Source organism: Myotis myotis, unplaced genomic scaffold, assembly GCF_014108235.1.
Source record: "Myotis myotis isolate mMyoMyo1 unplaced genomic scaffold, mMyoMyo1.p scaffold_m19_p_8, whole genome shotgun sequence".
Lineage (NCBI taxonomy): Eukaryota > Metazoa > Chordata > Mammalia > Chiroptera > Vespertilionidae > Myotis > Myotis myotis.
This window is the reverse complement of record NW_023416390.1, coordinates 44,529,779-44,541,929: the sequence shown is the minus strand read 5'-3', so window position 1 is coordinate 44,541,929 and position 12,151 is coordinate 44,529,779. Positions and strand designations below refer to the sequence as shown.

General features: G+C 48.5%; 1 long non-coding RNA gene across 1 annotated transcript; it reads right to left on the bottom strand.

The window, feature by feature from the left end:
• Positions 1 to 1,161: 1,161 nt before the first annotated feature.
• On the bottom strand, positions 1,162 to 5,461 carry LOC118661075. The gene is made up of 3 exons (XR_004969130.1): positions 5,113 to 5,461; positions 4,628 to 4,715; positions 1,162 to 1,352 (listed from the first exon to the last, which is right to left on the bottom strand). It is a non-coding gene; the product is annotated as an uncharacterized LOC118661075 (long non-coding RNA).
• Between the last annotated feature and the right edge of the window lie 6,690 nt (positions 5,462 to 12,151).

Below are 12,151 nucleotides of genomic sequence, written 5' to 3'. Positions count from 1 at the left end.
ATGCCTCCCCTGACTTCACCCGGAGAAAGGAGAATAGGCAGAGCCTCCCTCCAAATCGAAGCTGTGCAACACACCTGCAGGTTCTGAGCCTGGCTTAGCTGGCCGCGGAGAGCACAGAGGAGAGAGGCACAGCACAGCCCACTGCCCCGAGTGCTCCCGAGGAAAGGGAAGGCAGGGCAGGACCGAGGAAAACATCCGGAAGGGACCACTCCCACCCCAAGCCACCCCACCTCCAGGTTAATCGTCCTAAAATGTTACTGGCATCAAGAGGCCCTTCCCTGCTGAAGGCCCTTTCGTAGCCCAGTCCTTCACTCCTATTGTCTACGACAGAAGATCCACACACCCTTTATACTGACACTGATGCCTCACATTCAAGGCACCGCCAGATCCACCTCCTCCCTGCTTCCCAAGCGATTTCCTTGCTCCTGTCTTCCAGCAGGTGCTGGTGTCGCTCCCCTAAGCCACTGCCTTCCCTGTGTCTCTCTCACGGAAAGGCTACCCATCTTCCAAGGATTGGCTACAGCCAAAGGAGCCACAGGCCTTTTTTTTTTTAAATCCAAATATATGAAAGGAGAGCCTAGTAAGTGCCCAGAACGGCTCTAGGCACCTGGGATAGGTCCAAGAACAAAACATAAAGATGACTCCTTCAAGGAGCTACTATAGTAGTGTGTGTGTGTGTGTGTGTGTGTGTGTGTGTGTGTGTGCGCGCGCGCAATCATGCGCAAGCAGTAAACACTAAAGATAAGAAATAAATAGTATTACTTAGTAGCTGGCCTTTGCTTTGCAGAGAGAGAGAGAGAGAGAGAGAGAGAGAGAGAGAGAGAGAGCGAGCGAGCAGGGAAGGGGAAATGAGAAGCTCTGGAGTTTGGGGCAGGGGCCGGCAGTATCACAGGATGGTCAGGGCAGGGGTCCTTGAGATTCTGGAAGAGCAGAGGGAGGCGAGGAAGTGAGCTGGGCAGACTCCTGAGGGAAGGGCGCTTTAGGCCAAGGCAGCATCTAGGCCAGTGATGGCGAACCTTTGGAGCTCGGCGTGTCAGCATTTTGAAAAACCCTAACTTAACTCTGGTGCCGTGTCACACATAGAAATTTTTTGATATTTGCAACCATAGTAAAACAAAGACTTGTATTTTTGATATTTATTTTATATATTTAAATGCCATTTAACAAAGAAAAATCAACCAAAAAAATGAGTTTGCATGTCACCTGTGACACGCATGTCATAGGTTTGCCATCACTGCTCTAGGCAAAGGCCTCCAGGCGGAGCTGCCTAGTCTCTGGGGGGAATGGAGTGCCCCTCCTCACTCCTCACCTTTCCAGGTGGCTCTGCACGCAGCGTAGCTCTGGAAGAGTGTCTGTGGACAAAGAAAACATTTAAAAAATGCAGAATGTTGAATAATGAACAGAAAGGTCTCCCGTGTTTGTTACAGCCGGTTCTGCATTAAGGACGAAGTTAGGTGCTTGGATTTTAAATTAGAAAAATGACTTATTTCTGTTCCTTTCATAGGTCTTACTGCTCAGGAAAGAATCCTAAGTGTGTATCTGAGGACTGCACTGTCACACACTCCGTTTAAAACAGGGGTGGGCAAACTTTTTGACTCGAGGGCCACAATGGGTTCTTAAACTGGACCGGAGGGCCGGAACAAAAGCATGGATGGAGTGTTTGTGTGAACTAATATAAATTCAAAGTAAACATCATTACATAAAAGGGTACGGTCTTTTTTTTTTTTTTTTTTTTTTTTTTTTTAGTTTTATTCATTTCAAACAGGCTGGATCCGGCCCGCGGGCCGTAGTTTGCCCACGGCTGGTTTAAAAGCAAAACACTACAGGAAAAGCTGACCCGCCATTCCGAGCTCTCAGCCTATGGGTCTTGCCTTCTGACCTTACATTAGTTTCTGAAAATAAAAATGTCACATGAGAACACTGCTAAGGGGGTTGTAAAAAAGTATTTACTTTCGTTGGAGAAATGGAGTGCATTTTCTTTAAGAAATGAAAAACTGGGAAAATACCACTTGACATCACTGGTGTCAGTGTAGGTCGACAGGAAAAAATACTGTGGTAAGTGTCCTCTTTGATTTCCAGGAGACATTCTAGTCCAAGCTTTAATAGGCTTCCTATCTTTCCATTGAGGCTTCTTTTTCTGCTGCTTGTCATGCTTTCCCACATTTTATAGTGGCTACAACCTTTAAAACTTCATTAACAGCAGCACAGCCATTATCCACTGATTTCTTCCCAAAAGGCCCTCTAACCACTCAGGTAGCCTGGCGTTTTCATTCTCACAAATGCTCCAGCCGTGAGAAAACACTAGGACACAGATCCACCGAGTAGAAGACACCTATTGACTGCGGGCTGTTTGGGTGCAGGATTATGCAACCTTCACCGGCCATCGTCAACAGGAAGCTGGATGTGAGTCCTTGCATAGCAGGGCAAAAGTAGGTTTACAGTTGTTAGTTTATTCCCATATTATTATTTACTAGTCATTGTATTATTTTACACACAGGAAAGTGTAACCCTACACTTGCCTCACGTGGGTAGTGTCCTGAACTCTGTGGGCCAGGAAAGCTACTGGCCTCGTCATCGGTCACAGAACCACACTTGCAGGTCGGCAGTGACACACCCACCAAAGCCTCTGCCGTGCAGGACCGCTGCCTCCGCTTCAGGTGGGGACGCGGGGGCACGAAGAACCGGACTGGGGACACGGTCTTCATGTCGGTGGCGCCAGGGCAGCGCTCAGCCTCAAGCCCCACGTGCCGCCCAGAAACAGCTAAGGTAATTTTTATAAGACATGGAAATTATAAAAGTATGACCTGGCAGTTGCCTTTTAATATGGGGGAAACAACAAATACACTTGTGAGGTTGCAAACATCCCTTTGCTTCATAAGATAGTCCCTGCCTGTCTCCCTTTTTCACCTCTCGCGGACTCACCAGCTCCCCTGAGTGTGACTTCGGCCTCATCGCTGACACTTGGGGGAAGCTTTCTAACCATCGTCTCCCAGGGACATCCCTCCAGGCTCCTTCACGGCTGGACATGACCCAGCCTTGTGAAGGGGAGTCCCTGCACCTTCCCTTCCTTCCTGCGTGTCCTTGGGCGAGTTACTCAGCCACCTGCGCCTCAATTACTCGTCTGTGAAATGGGGTTTACCTTCGCATTGCTCTGCAGTGGGACATTTAAATTGATTTCAATGTTTTGCTATTATACGTTTTTGTTTTTATAAACGTTATGCAATGCATATGTGCACATAAGCCTTTTTTGACATTTAGGATTATTTCTTAAGACAGAGTCTCAGAAGTGGAGTTATTGAGTTAATAAATGTAAACGCTTCAAAGACTTTAAAATTGCTATTGCCAAATTCCTCCTGAAAGAGGGTTGTATAGTGTTCACTGCAATTGGCAACATGCAAAAATTCCAGCATCCCTGCGGCCGGGTAGCTCAGTTGGTTTGGGGCTGGTCCAGAGGCACCCGGTTTGGTCCCCAGGCGCATGTAGGGGTCAGCCAATGGGGTGCATGAATGGATGGAACAGTGGGTTGATGTGTTTCTCTCCCCCTCCTCTGTCTGTAAGATCAATGAAAAATAAAAAATTCCAGCTTCATATGGCTTCAACTGCACTGAAAATTATTACTCAAAAAAAAATGTTTTTGCAGACTTAATAGGTAGAAAGTGATTTTGTTTTCTTCTTTTTTAAAATGTTTTTGTTGCTTTCAGAGAGGGGGAGGGAGAGGGAGAAGAGGATAGAAACATCAATGATGGCATGTCCCCTGGCACGAAAATGAGCCATGATCTCCTGGTTCTTGGGCCGATGCTCAACCACTGAGCCACACCAGCCGGGTGCTTTTCTTATGTAAACTTTCTATGAGGTTTATCAGAGAGGTACACCAATCTCACGTGAATTTCCACAAAGTAAGTAACCAGCACCCGTCAAGAAGCTGGGCATTACCAGAGCCCCAGAAACCCTGCCATGCCCCCTTTCACCCTCTCATCCCACCCAAGGGCAATCGCCACCCTGGCTTTTTACCCCGTGGGTTAGTTTTGGGAAGTGGCATTGTAAATTTTAATTTCCTGGATTGGTAGAGGAGCTCACTATTGTTCCCGGTATTAGTCGATGAACTGCAGTTCTTCTGTGGACTGTCTTGTCAAGTTCTTGGTTCAGGAAATGGTTGGTTCTGAAGCAATCTCCTGGTGTCGAGGTTGGCTAAAGCAGTCATCATGACATTGTTCAAAAATGGAGAAGTGCGTCTGTGTCTGTGGGTGTGCTGATGCTCATGACCTCACTCTGACACACCCCCCACCACCCCCCCGCAACTTATTTATGCTTCTTTATTGCAAAGCAAGATGGTGCCTCTCTAGGCAGCACCTGGCAGGGGCAGCTTTTCGGTGACAGAGCTGAGCCTAAAGAGACGGCTGTTCTCTCAGTGCCTGTGAGAATTACAGAAATAGGTCACTGAACCTTTTTAAAAATAGAACTGACACATTTGGAGAAAGCATCTTTTCTGCTGAGATAGTACACGATGAAGTGATCTTTAGAGGGCAGATGAATTTAGACATTTGGTATCAAAAATAGGTATTCTTAATTGTAAGGACTCACAGGAAATACACTGTGTTTCAGAAGAGAAGTCTTTAAACACTGCTACCTGAACAGCCCATGTGACGCGTTCCCACTCAGGGCTAATGTAGGTCCTTCTGAGGTACAAGCAGGAGCTGGCTCACCCCTGGCAGCAGCTGTTGATGGAGAGGAGGGTCCCATTATCCGTTGTGCTCAGTGCTGTTCTCTCAGCAAAGCCAAGACCTCCCGTCTCACTGGGCTTGCCCTCCTGCCCTCCTGTTATTACACAGTCCACCTGCTCACCCGGCCGGACCCTCCCAGCCCGTCACAGGCAGGGGTGAGTATTCTCCCCGGCAGCCCTCCCAGCCTGACTGACGGGGGCCAGCCCAGCCCAGCATCTTTGCCCACAGGTGCCCCGCGAGCTGTCTGGGGCCCCTCGCTAGGCAGGCCTTTTTAAGTTAGTCGGTTTTCTCATTAAGGCTGTGTTGCTTCCGCAAGAGAGAAGGCACATGGAAAAATCGCCTTATAGACAGCAGATTCGTATATAAATACAAGTTCTCATGACTATCATACCTTCTAGAGAGAGATATAGCCTCTGTAGCAAAACGTAGCCATAATGACAGTGAAAACACATCGCACAGCGTTTCTCACATTGTACGATGTCTCCACTTATGTTCCCCCATTGAGTCCTTGGCACGTGGGTAGGGCAGGCATTGTCCCGTTTTAGAGATGGGGCGCTGAGGAACCGGAGGCTCGGTGGCGGCCAGCAAGAACGGCAGCTGGGACGGAACCAAGGTGCTGTCACTCCCAGGCCAGGGCAGTGGCCGTCCTGACCGTCCTGACTTCTCTTTGACTCTCTCCCCGTTGCCTCCCCGGGGGCCTGGAGACACTGCGAAGGCCAGCTCTGCCTTCTTGGGAAACAGACGCGGAGGAAGTGATACTTTCTGATGTGGGGAAAGAAGCACCACGCCAGCCTTTGGGCGGCAAGGCTGTGTGGCAGGAAGGGCACTTCCCACTAGGCTTCCTCTTGGCCAATTACACTGACAAGTCATTTCCTTTTTCTTCTGCAGACGGTCAGCGATTCCTCCTACAGTCCCGCAGAAATGAGTCTAAAGCAACGCCACCTAGTGGCCTGAACCTTAAGGTTCGTCGCTATTTCCCCGCACTACCCCACCCCCCTCCACCGGGGCACCCAGGCTTTTGGAAAATTGGGCCCAATCCTCTTACCTCTCTCATCAGGCTAAACGCCAAATGGATCGGAACCCTGTGAAAAATGAAACCACCGCACAGGTATTAGAAGAAAGCATGGGTGGGTGTATGTACGCCCTGGGTGTGGGGAAAGTCTTTCTATGACTCAAACCCCCTGCAAGCCCAGGGCCCCGGGTGCCTGTGCGTCCCGCTGAGGCAGAGGCTATGGGGCAGCTTTCTCTCCCAGGTGGCAGCCGCCTTCCCCACGCCAGCGAGTGACGGTGCCCGCCAGGGTCCCTTGGGGCAAGGGGAGGGATGGGGAACTGCTGAGAGAGGAAGAGATGGAAAACCAGCCAGACTGGCTCAGTGCAGCGCCCCCAACTCCTCCTTGGCGGAGGGGAAAAGAGGTCTCACTACCTCACAAAAAGGAGACCCAGTCCACGCTCAGCCAATTCCCAAAGAAGTGCTTTCTTTTTTTTTTTTTAAACTTTTTATTTTATTTTTTTAAGTATATTTTATTGATTTTTTACAGAGAGGAAGGGAGAGGGATAGAGAGTTAGAAACATTGATCAGCTGCCTCCTGCACACCCCCTACTGGGGGTGTACCTGCAACCAAGGTACATGCCCTTGACCAGAATCGAACCTGGGACCTTTCAGTCCGCAGGCCGATGCTCTATCCACTGAGCCAAACTGGTTGGGCAAGAAGTGCTTTCTATTGACAAGTAAAATATCCAGATGCAATAAAAGAGTCTTAATAAATTTAACAACATTTTTAAAAATCCAGCTTCGTGGCAAATAAAAAAAAGAGCAAACAGATAAAAGTTTTGTAATATTTATCACAGACACAAGCTAATCTGTAATATTAGGAATATAAGGAACATTTAAATACGAGGAAAGAAAGGCCAAAATTGGATAGAAAATTGGGCAAAATCATGAACAGTTCACACACACACACACACACACACACACACAGATACACACGCAACATATGTAGATGGACCTTAAATATATGAAAAGATGTTCAGCTTCACCCCAAATGTTATAGACTCGATTTAGAACTACCCGGTCTTCATTGCAGTCCCATCATCCTTGGTGGGAGTGCAACGTGGTGGAATCTGTGTGGGAGGAATTGGGACTATCCAGGCAGACTACACATGCTTTTATTCTAATTCCAGAAATTCACCCTGAAAGTACAATTCCACAAATACAAAACAATACATTTATAAGGTTATTCACTAAGACAATATCTACAATAACAAACTATTAGAAACAGCTATATGTTTACCCAGTAGGATACTCACTGATTAGACAATGATGAATTCACACAGTGGATTAACATAAAGCTGAAAAGATTGAGGAATATATCTAAGAATTGACATGCGGTGATTTTGAAGATATATTAAGTGAAAAAAACAAGGTGCTAAAGAGTGGATAGAGTACGCTGCTTTTTGTATAAGAGAAAGAAACACAGGAAGAATAAACCGGACACTAGGTGCCTCTAGTGGATGGATAGGAATGGAATGGAAGGAGTAAGTCTTCTGAGTATAATTTTTAATATATAGTTTTGACCATGTAAAACTTTTGTACCATGTAAAAGTTTTATATATTTAAAACATTAATCAAATTTTGTAAGATTTGAGAAAAGTGAACCTTAAAACTAAGTGCAAATAGAAACAAAGAAACCCAACTACATATCAAATTAATAATGGAAACACATATACACAGCTAATTTCAATGATTTGTGAATATTGTACTCTGTATACATTTAGTGGGATACATGCTAAGAACAAATAGAACTGCAAAGTCTTGGATTTTTCTTTGAAGTCTTCTCATTGGAAATGGTAGTAATTCTGAAACTGTTTTGTGTGTGTTGTAGGACAGAGCAAATGATCCTGTATAATAAAAGGTTAATATGCAAATCGACCAAACGGTGGAACGACCGGCTGCAATGACGTGCACTGACCACCAGGGGGCAGACACTCAACACAGGAACTGCCCCATGGTGGTCAGTGCGCTCCCACAGGAGGAGTGCCACTCAGCCAGAGCTGGGCTCATGGCTGGCAAGTGCAGTGGAGGTGGCCGGAGCCTCTCCTGCCTCCACAGCAGCGCTAAGCCGTCAGTCATACATCCCCGGAGGGCTCCTGGACTGTGAGAGGGCATAGGTCGGGCTGAGGGACACCCCCACCCCCGACCCCCAGTGCTCCAATCTCATGCACCGGGCCTCTAGTTGAATATATTGATGTTGTTGGCAATCAGGGTTCTCCATGTGGAGGAGGAGAGATACCAACATGGGATGGGAAGTGGAAGAAGAACTTCATGTAGTTGAATTTGAATGGAAGGAAACTTCTTTTTAAAAACTGCTTTAAAAGAAAAATAAAAAAGAAACATCTCCTAGCTCTGTCCACTGAAAGGGCCTATAAGCAATGAGATCCCAGGAGCAAACCTAGTGACCAGAGCGTGGGTTCTGAATGCCGTTCTCCACTAAAGAAACCTTGGTGAGATGGCCGATTCCAGGCCTGGGGCAGGGAAGATGCAAGGTGAGCCAGAAGCATGAAAGTGCTCCAGGCTCAGGGGATCCTCAAAAGGATACCAACCTCAGCTTGAAGGAACTTCTACTAGCCAGATTTGGCACTATTGGACTATCAGAAATACGTTATTACAGTCGATGGATTACTCAGGTGGCTATTGGCAGAAGGCTCCCCTCCACGCTCACTCCTGGGGGCCTCTCCACGTGGCTGCCTCACAGCAGGGCAGCTGGCTTCCCCAGGGCAAGATGCAACTGAGAGAGAGAGAGCTCCCCAATGAAAACCGCAGTCTTTCTAGCACCGTTTCAGAACTGACGTTTTACATCTTCTGTCATGTTCTAGTCTTTCGAAGTGAGCCCTCAAAGGAAGGGGACACACAGGATGTGACCACCAGAAGGTAGGAGCCATTAGGGGCCCCCTACGGGTTGCCTGCCACACCAAGTAATCTGACATAGTGACATCAACAAGGGGACACACTGACAGGTGCCTCCTGGTGTAATGCAGTGGGATACACGCAAGGTCGCCTACGTATGAGGGAACAGAGACATCCAGGACGTGGGACACTTTACAAGAAAACTAGTCTGGACTCAAAACTGTCAGTATCATGAAAAAGAAAAAAAAGTCAAAAGTGTTGAAGGTTACAGGAGACGAGAGAGAAAAGTTAATGCAATTAGTGATTCCTAATTGGATCCTGGATCAAAAAACAAACATAACTATAAAAGGACATTCTTGAACCAATTGGAAAATTTGAATGCAGACCCTCAATTAACTAGTAAGTACATGTTAAATTTGTCGGGCATGACAATGTATTGTGATTATAGAGGAGAATCTTTCTCCTTCACAGAGGCATCCTGAAATATTTAGGAGTTAGGTGTCACAATATCTCCAAGTTACTTTCAAGTCATTTATCAAAAAAGTAAAAACAAAACTAACAAACAAAAAACCTCATACCTCTAACATATAAGTACATACTAGTATATGTTTGTATATACGCTCGCAAATATGAAAGATATGCTTGTGTTCGTTGTTCTGCTCTTTCAGCTCTCCTGTAGGTTATGGTTTTCTAAATAAGAGGTTAGGAAGGTGGGGGAGGTGCGCGGTTGTCGGGAACTCAGGGCAGATGTCCATGAGGTGGACCCGTGGCGTTGTTAGGCCGTCCTGAAGATTCCAAGGAACACGGAACACGTGCGTGCCAGAAAGGCCTCTCAGTGCGTCCAGTGTTCACGTTGGGGACGCTTTGAGTCACTCCATTGTGAAGGGTAAAGAGGTGGTTTGGGAAATCAGACAGACCTGGATCCTAATCCTTGCTCTGTCCCTCCTGGCTGTGTGACTTGGGGTAAGTTACTAAACATCTCTGACCCTCAGTTTCTTCGTTTGTAGAAAGAGATCATGCCTATCCTGCAGGGTTGTCGTGATGTGTCTATAAACCATCACTCCCAGGCCCACCTTGTTCAATCAATAACCCCTTATAATTCCCTGCCAAAGGGAAGAAATACAAATCTTAATCCCGTGACTCCAGGGGGCAGCACACTATGGTAAATGCTCTGAGGTCAGTGCCCTGTGTTCTGGGAGAACAAGGGTGGGGTGGGGTGAGTGGAAGCCCCAGAAGACTTGGCGCAGGCTGTGCTGTCTGGAATGTGAGCACGGTGGCCTGCACGGGTGGTGACGAAGGGGAGTGACCTGCACTGAGAGGCCTCCGGGGCCCGGGCAGAGAGTGGGCAGGGCCAGGCCAGGAAATGGGTAGGAGCCCTGGTCTAGGATGAACGGGTGTCCCTAACGAATGCATTTCCAATGATCACTTATTACTGGCCAGGCCTTGATGGTTGGTTCGGAGCACAGTCATCGGAGCTCAGCTACATTATACTGGTTTATAAGACACTTGAACTGACAAATAAGCTGTCACCCTCCTCCCAACTCTCTTCCCAAAAGGAGAGGAAAAAACCAGACCTGGCAATGGGCTGGCTTCTGGGAAGAGAGATGGTGAAGCTTGTCTGTCACCTGTGGCCACCATCTCCTTGTCCAGTCTCTGTCCCCAAGCACCTAACACTGTTAGGTCCTCTGTCACCCCAGGCTGCAGGGATTTCCGATTTCTGAGTCACACGTATCTGTATTGTACTCATTCTCCCACTCCAGCACCCCTGTCCCCGAGGGCTGAGAATGTCTGCATCCTATCCCAGCAGCCGGGCCCTGCTGCTGGCCCGCAGGGCTGTGTGGGCCCGGAGCGCTAGCCCCGCCGGGGCGACACGCAGAAGGAGGCTTCTTGCCTAATTCCAAATCATTTTTTTAAGAACAAAAACTATGTACAAATGAATATTTCCATCTTTATTTCAAATTCTAGGTTTCAACTGCAATATTAATGCTACTCCACAGTGTAATTTACTTGTAATAATATATCATTATTTCCATTTTACAGTTCTCCTCTTAAAGCAGTAAAGCAAATGTTTAAAACAGCACAAATCCGCAGCCCCACAATTCTCCATTCAGGCTCGGAATTGGTGCTCTCCTTTCAGAATTGCACATAATTGAAAACAATGAAAGCCCCCGATGTGTTAAATGCTCTAGTCATTAAAGCATATTTTTTTTTTTACTTTGGAATAAAAGACTGTTCTTGTGGTTGTGCTTATTATTTATTTATTTAATTTCAGAAGCCCCACGCAAGCTGCTTCCTGTTCCCAGACTGACATCTGCTGGGGATGTCAGGCTGACCTGCTTCCCAGGCAGGCCCGCAGCCGGCTGCCAGTCCCCCCACCTGGGGGGTGAGGCGGGGAGGGGGGCAGGGGACCGACTCTGGGGAGCCAGAATCCTACCAGCAGGCCAGGCTCAGGGCGGACCTCCCCTCAGCCTGGATCCAGGTTGAGCCACTGGGCCTGGTACCCTAGTTTCCCTCCTGTTCCCAGCAGCTGGGTTAAACCCCAGAATGGCACAGGCCTGGCACCGAAACTCTGGTGTTGGTGGCTCAGGCGAGGGGCTTCTGGGCTGGAGAGAAGGGGGGGGGGGGGCAAAATAGGCATGTGGGCAGGATGAGGCCCTCTGTGTGCCAACAGGCCCGCAGACTCCCGAGGGGCAGGCCCTGTTTGTGCTTTCACCAGCATGTCTCCATGTCATCTTTCTGTGTGTGTGTGTGTGTGTGTGTGTGTGTGCGTGTGTGTACTGGCCCCTTGGCCTTCGTTAGAACAGCTCCCTGCTTAAGCAGCCTTGGCATGGGTCCTCTAGGGGAGGGTCCTCTAGGGGAGGGTCCTCTAGGGGAGGGTCCTCTAGGGGAGGGTCCTCTAGGGGAGGGTCTCCATCCTTCACCACTTCCATCCCGTCCCACAGGCTTCACAGTTCACACCCAGGATGAAGCTTCCTTTTCTGCCTGCCTGCTTCCCAGTTTGTAGAAAGTCTGGGTCTCCTCCCTCCTCCCTCCGCCCCACTTTAGAGCTCAGCGGGTGGGGGTGGGGGTGGAGGTGGAAGGTGCAGGGGGATGGGGGACGGGGGTGCTCTTTTCTCTCACCTGGAGGTGTCTTCCAGCTTCAGGACCCTACCATGATCTCCAAACCTGCGTCTCTGGCTCAGAGTTCTGGCCTCCAGCCAGTGAGGGGCATTTTCCATAAGTGCCCTCGGCCCCCTCAAAGTCAGCCTCCTGCCCCAGCCGCCCCCTAACACACTCCGCTACGTACCCCAGCCCTGCCTGAGCACCTCCTGGATCCCTGCTGCTTCGAATGCTGTGGTCCGCCCGCATCTGTCCCACATCTGTCCCTTTACGACCATCAACCTATCCCTCCCCCAACCCCACCCACTTTCTGCCCCTGCCAAACTGTTCACTCCTATCCCCAGATAAAACTCTCAAAGGCACTCCCCAAATCCTCTTAAAACCTCTTTATGGAAACCTCATTGTCCACAGAAAAAGCCCGAGCCCT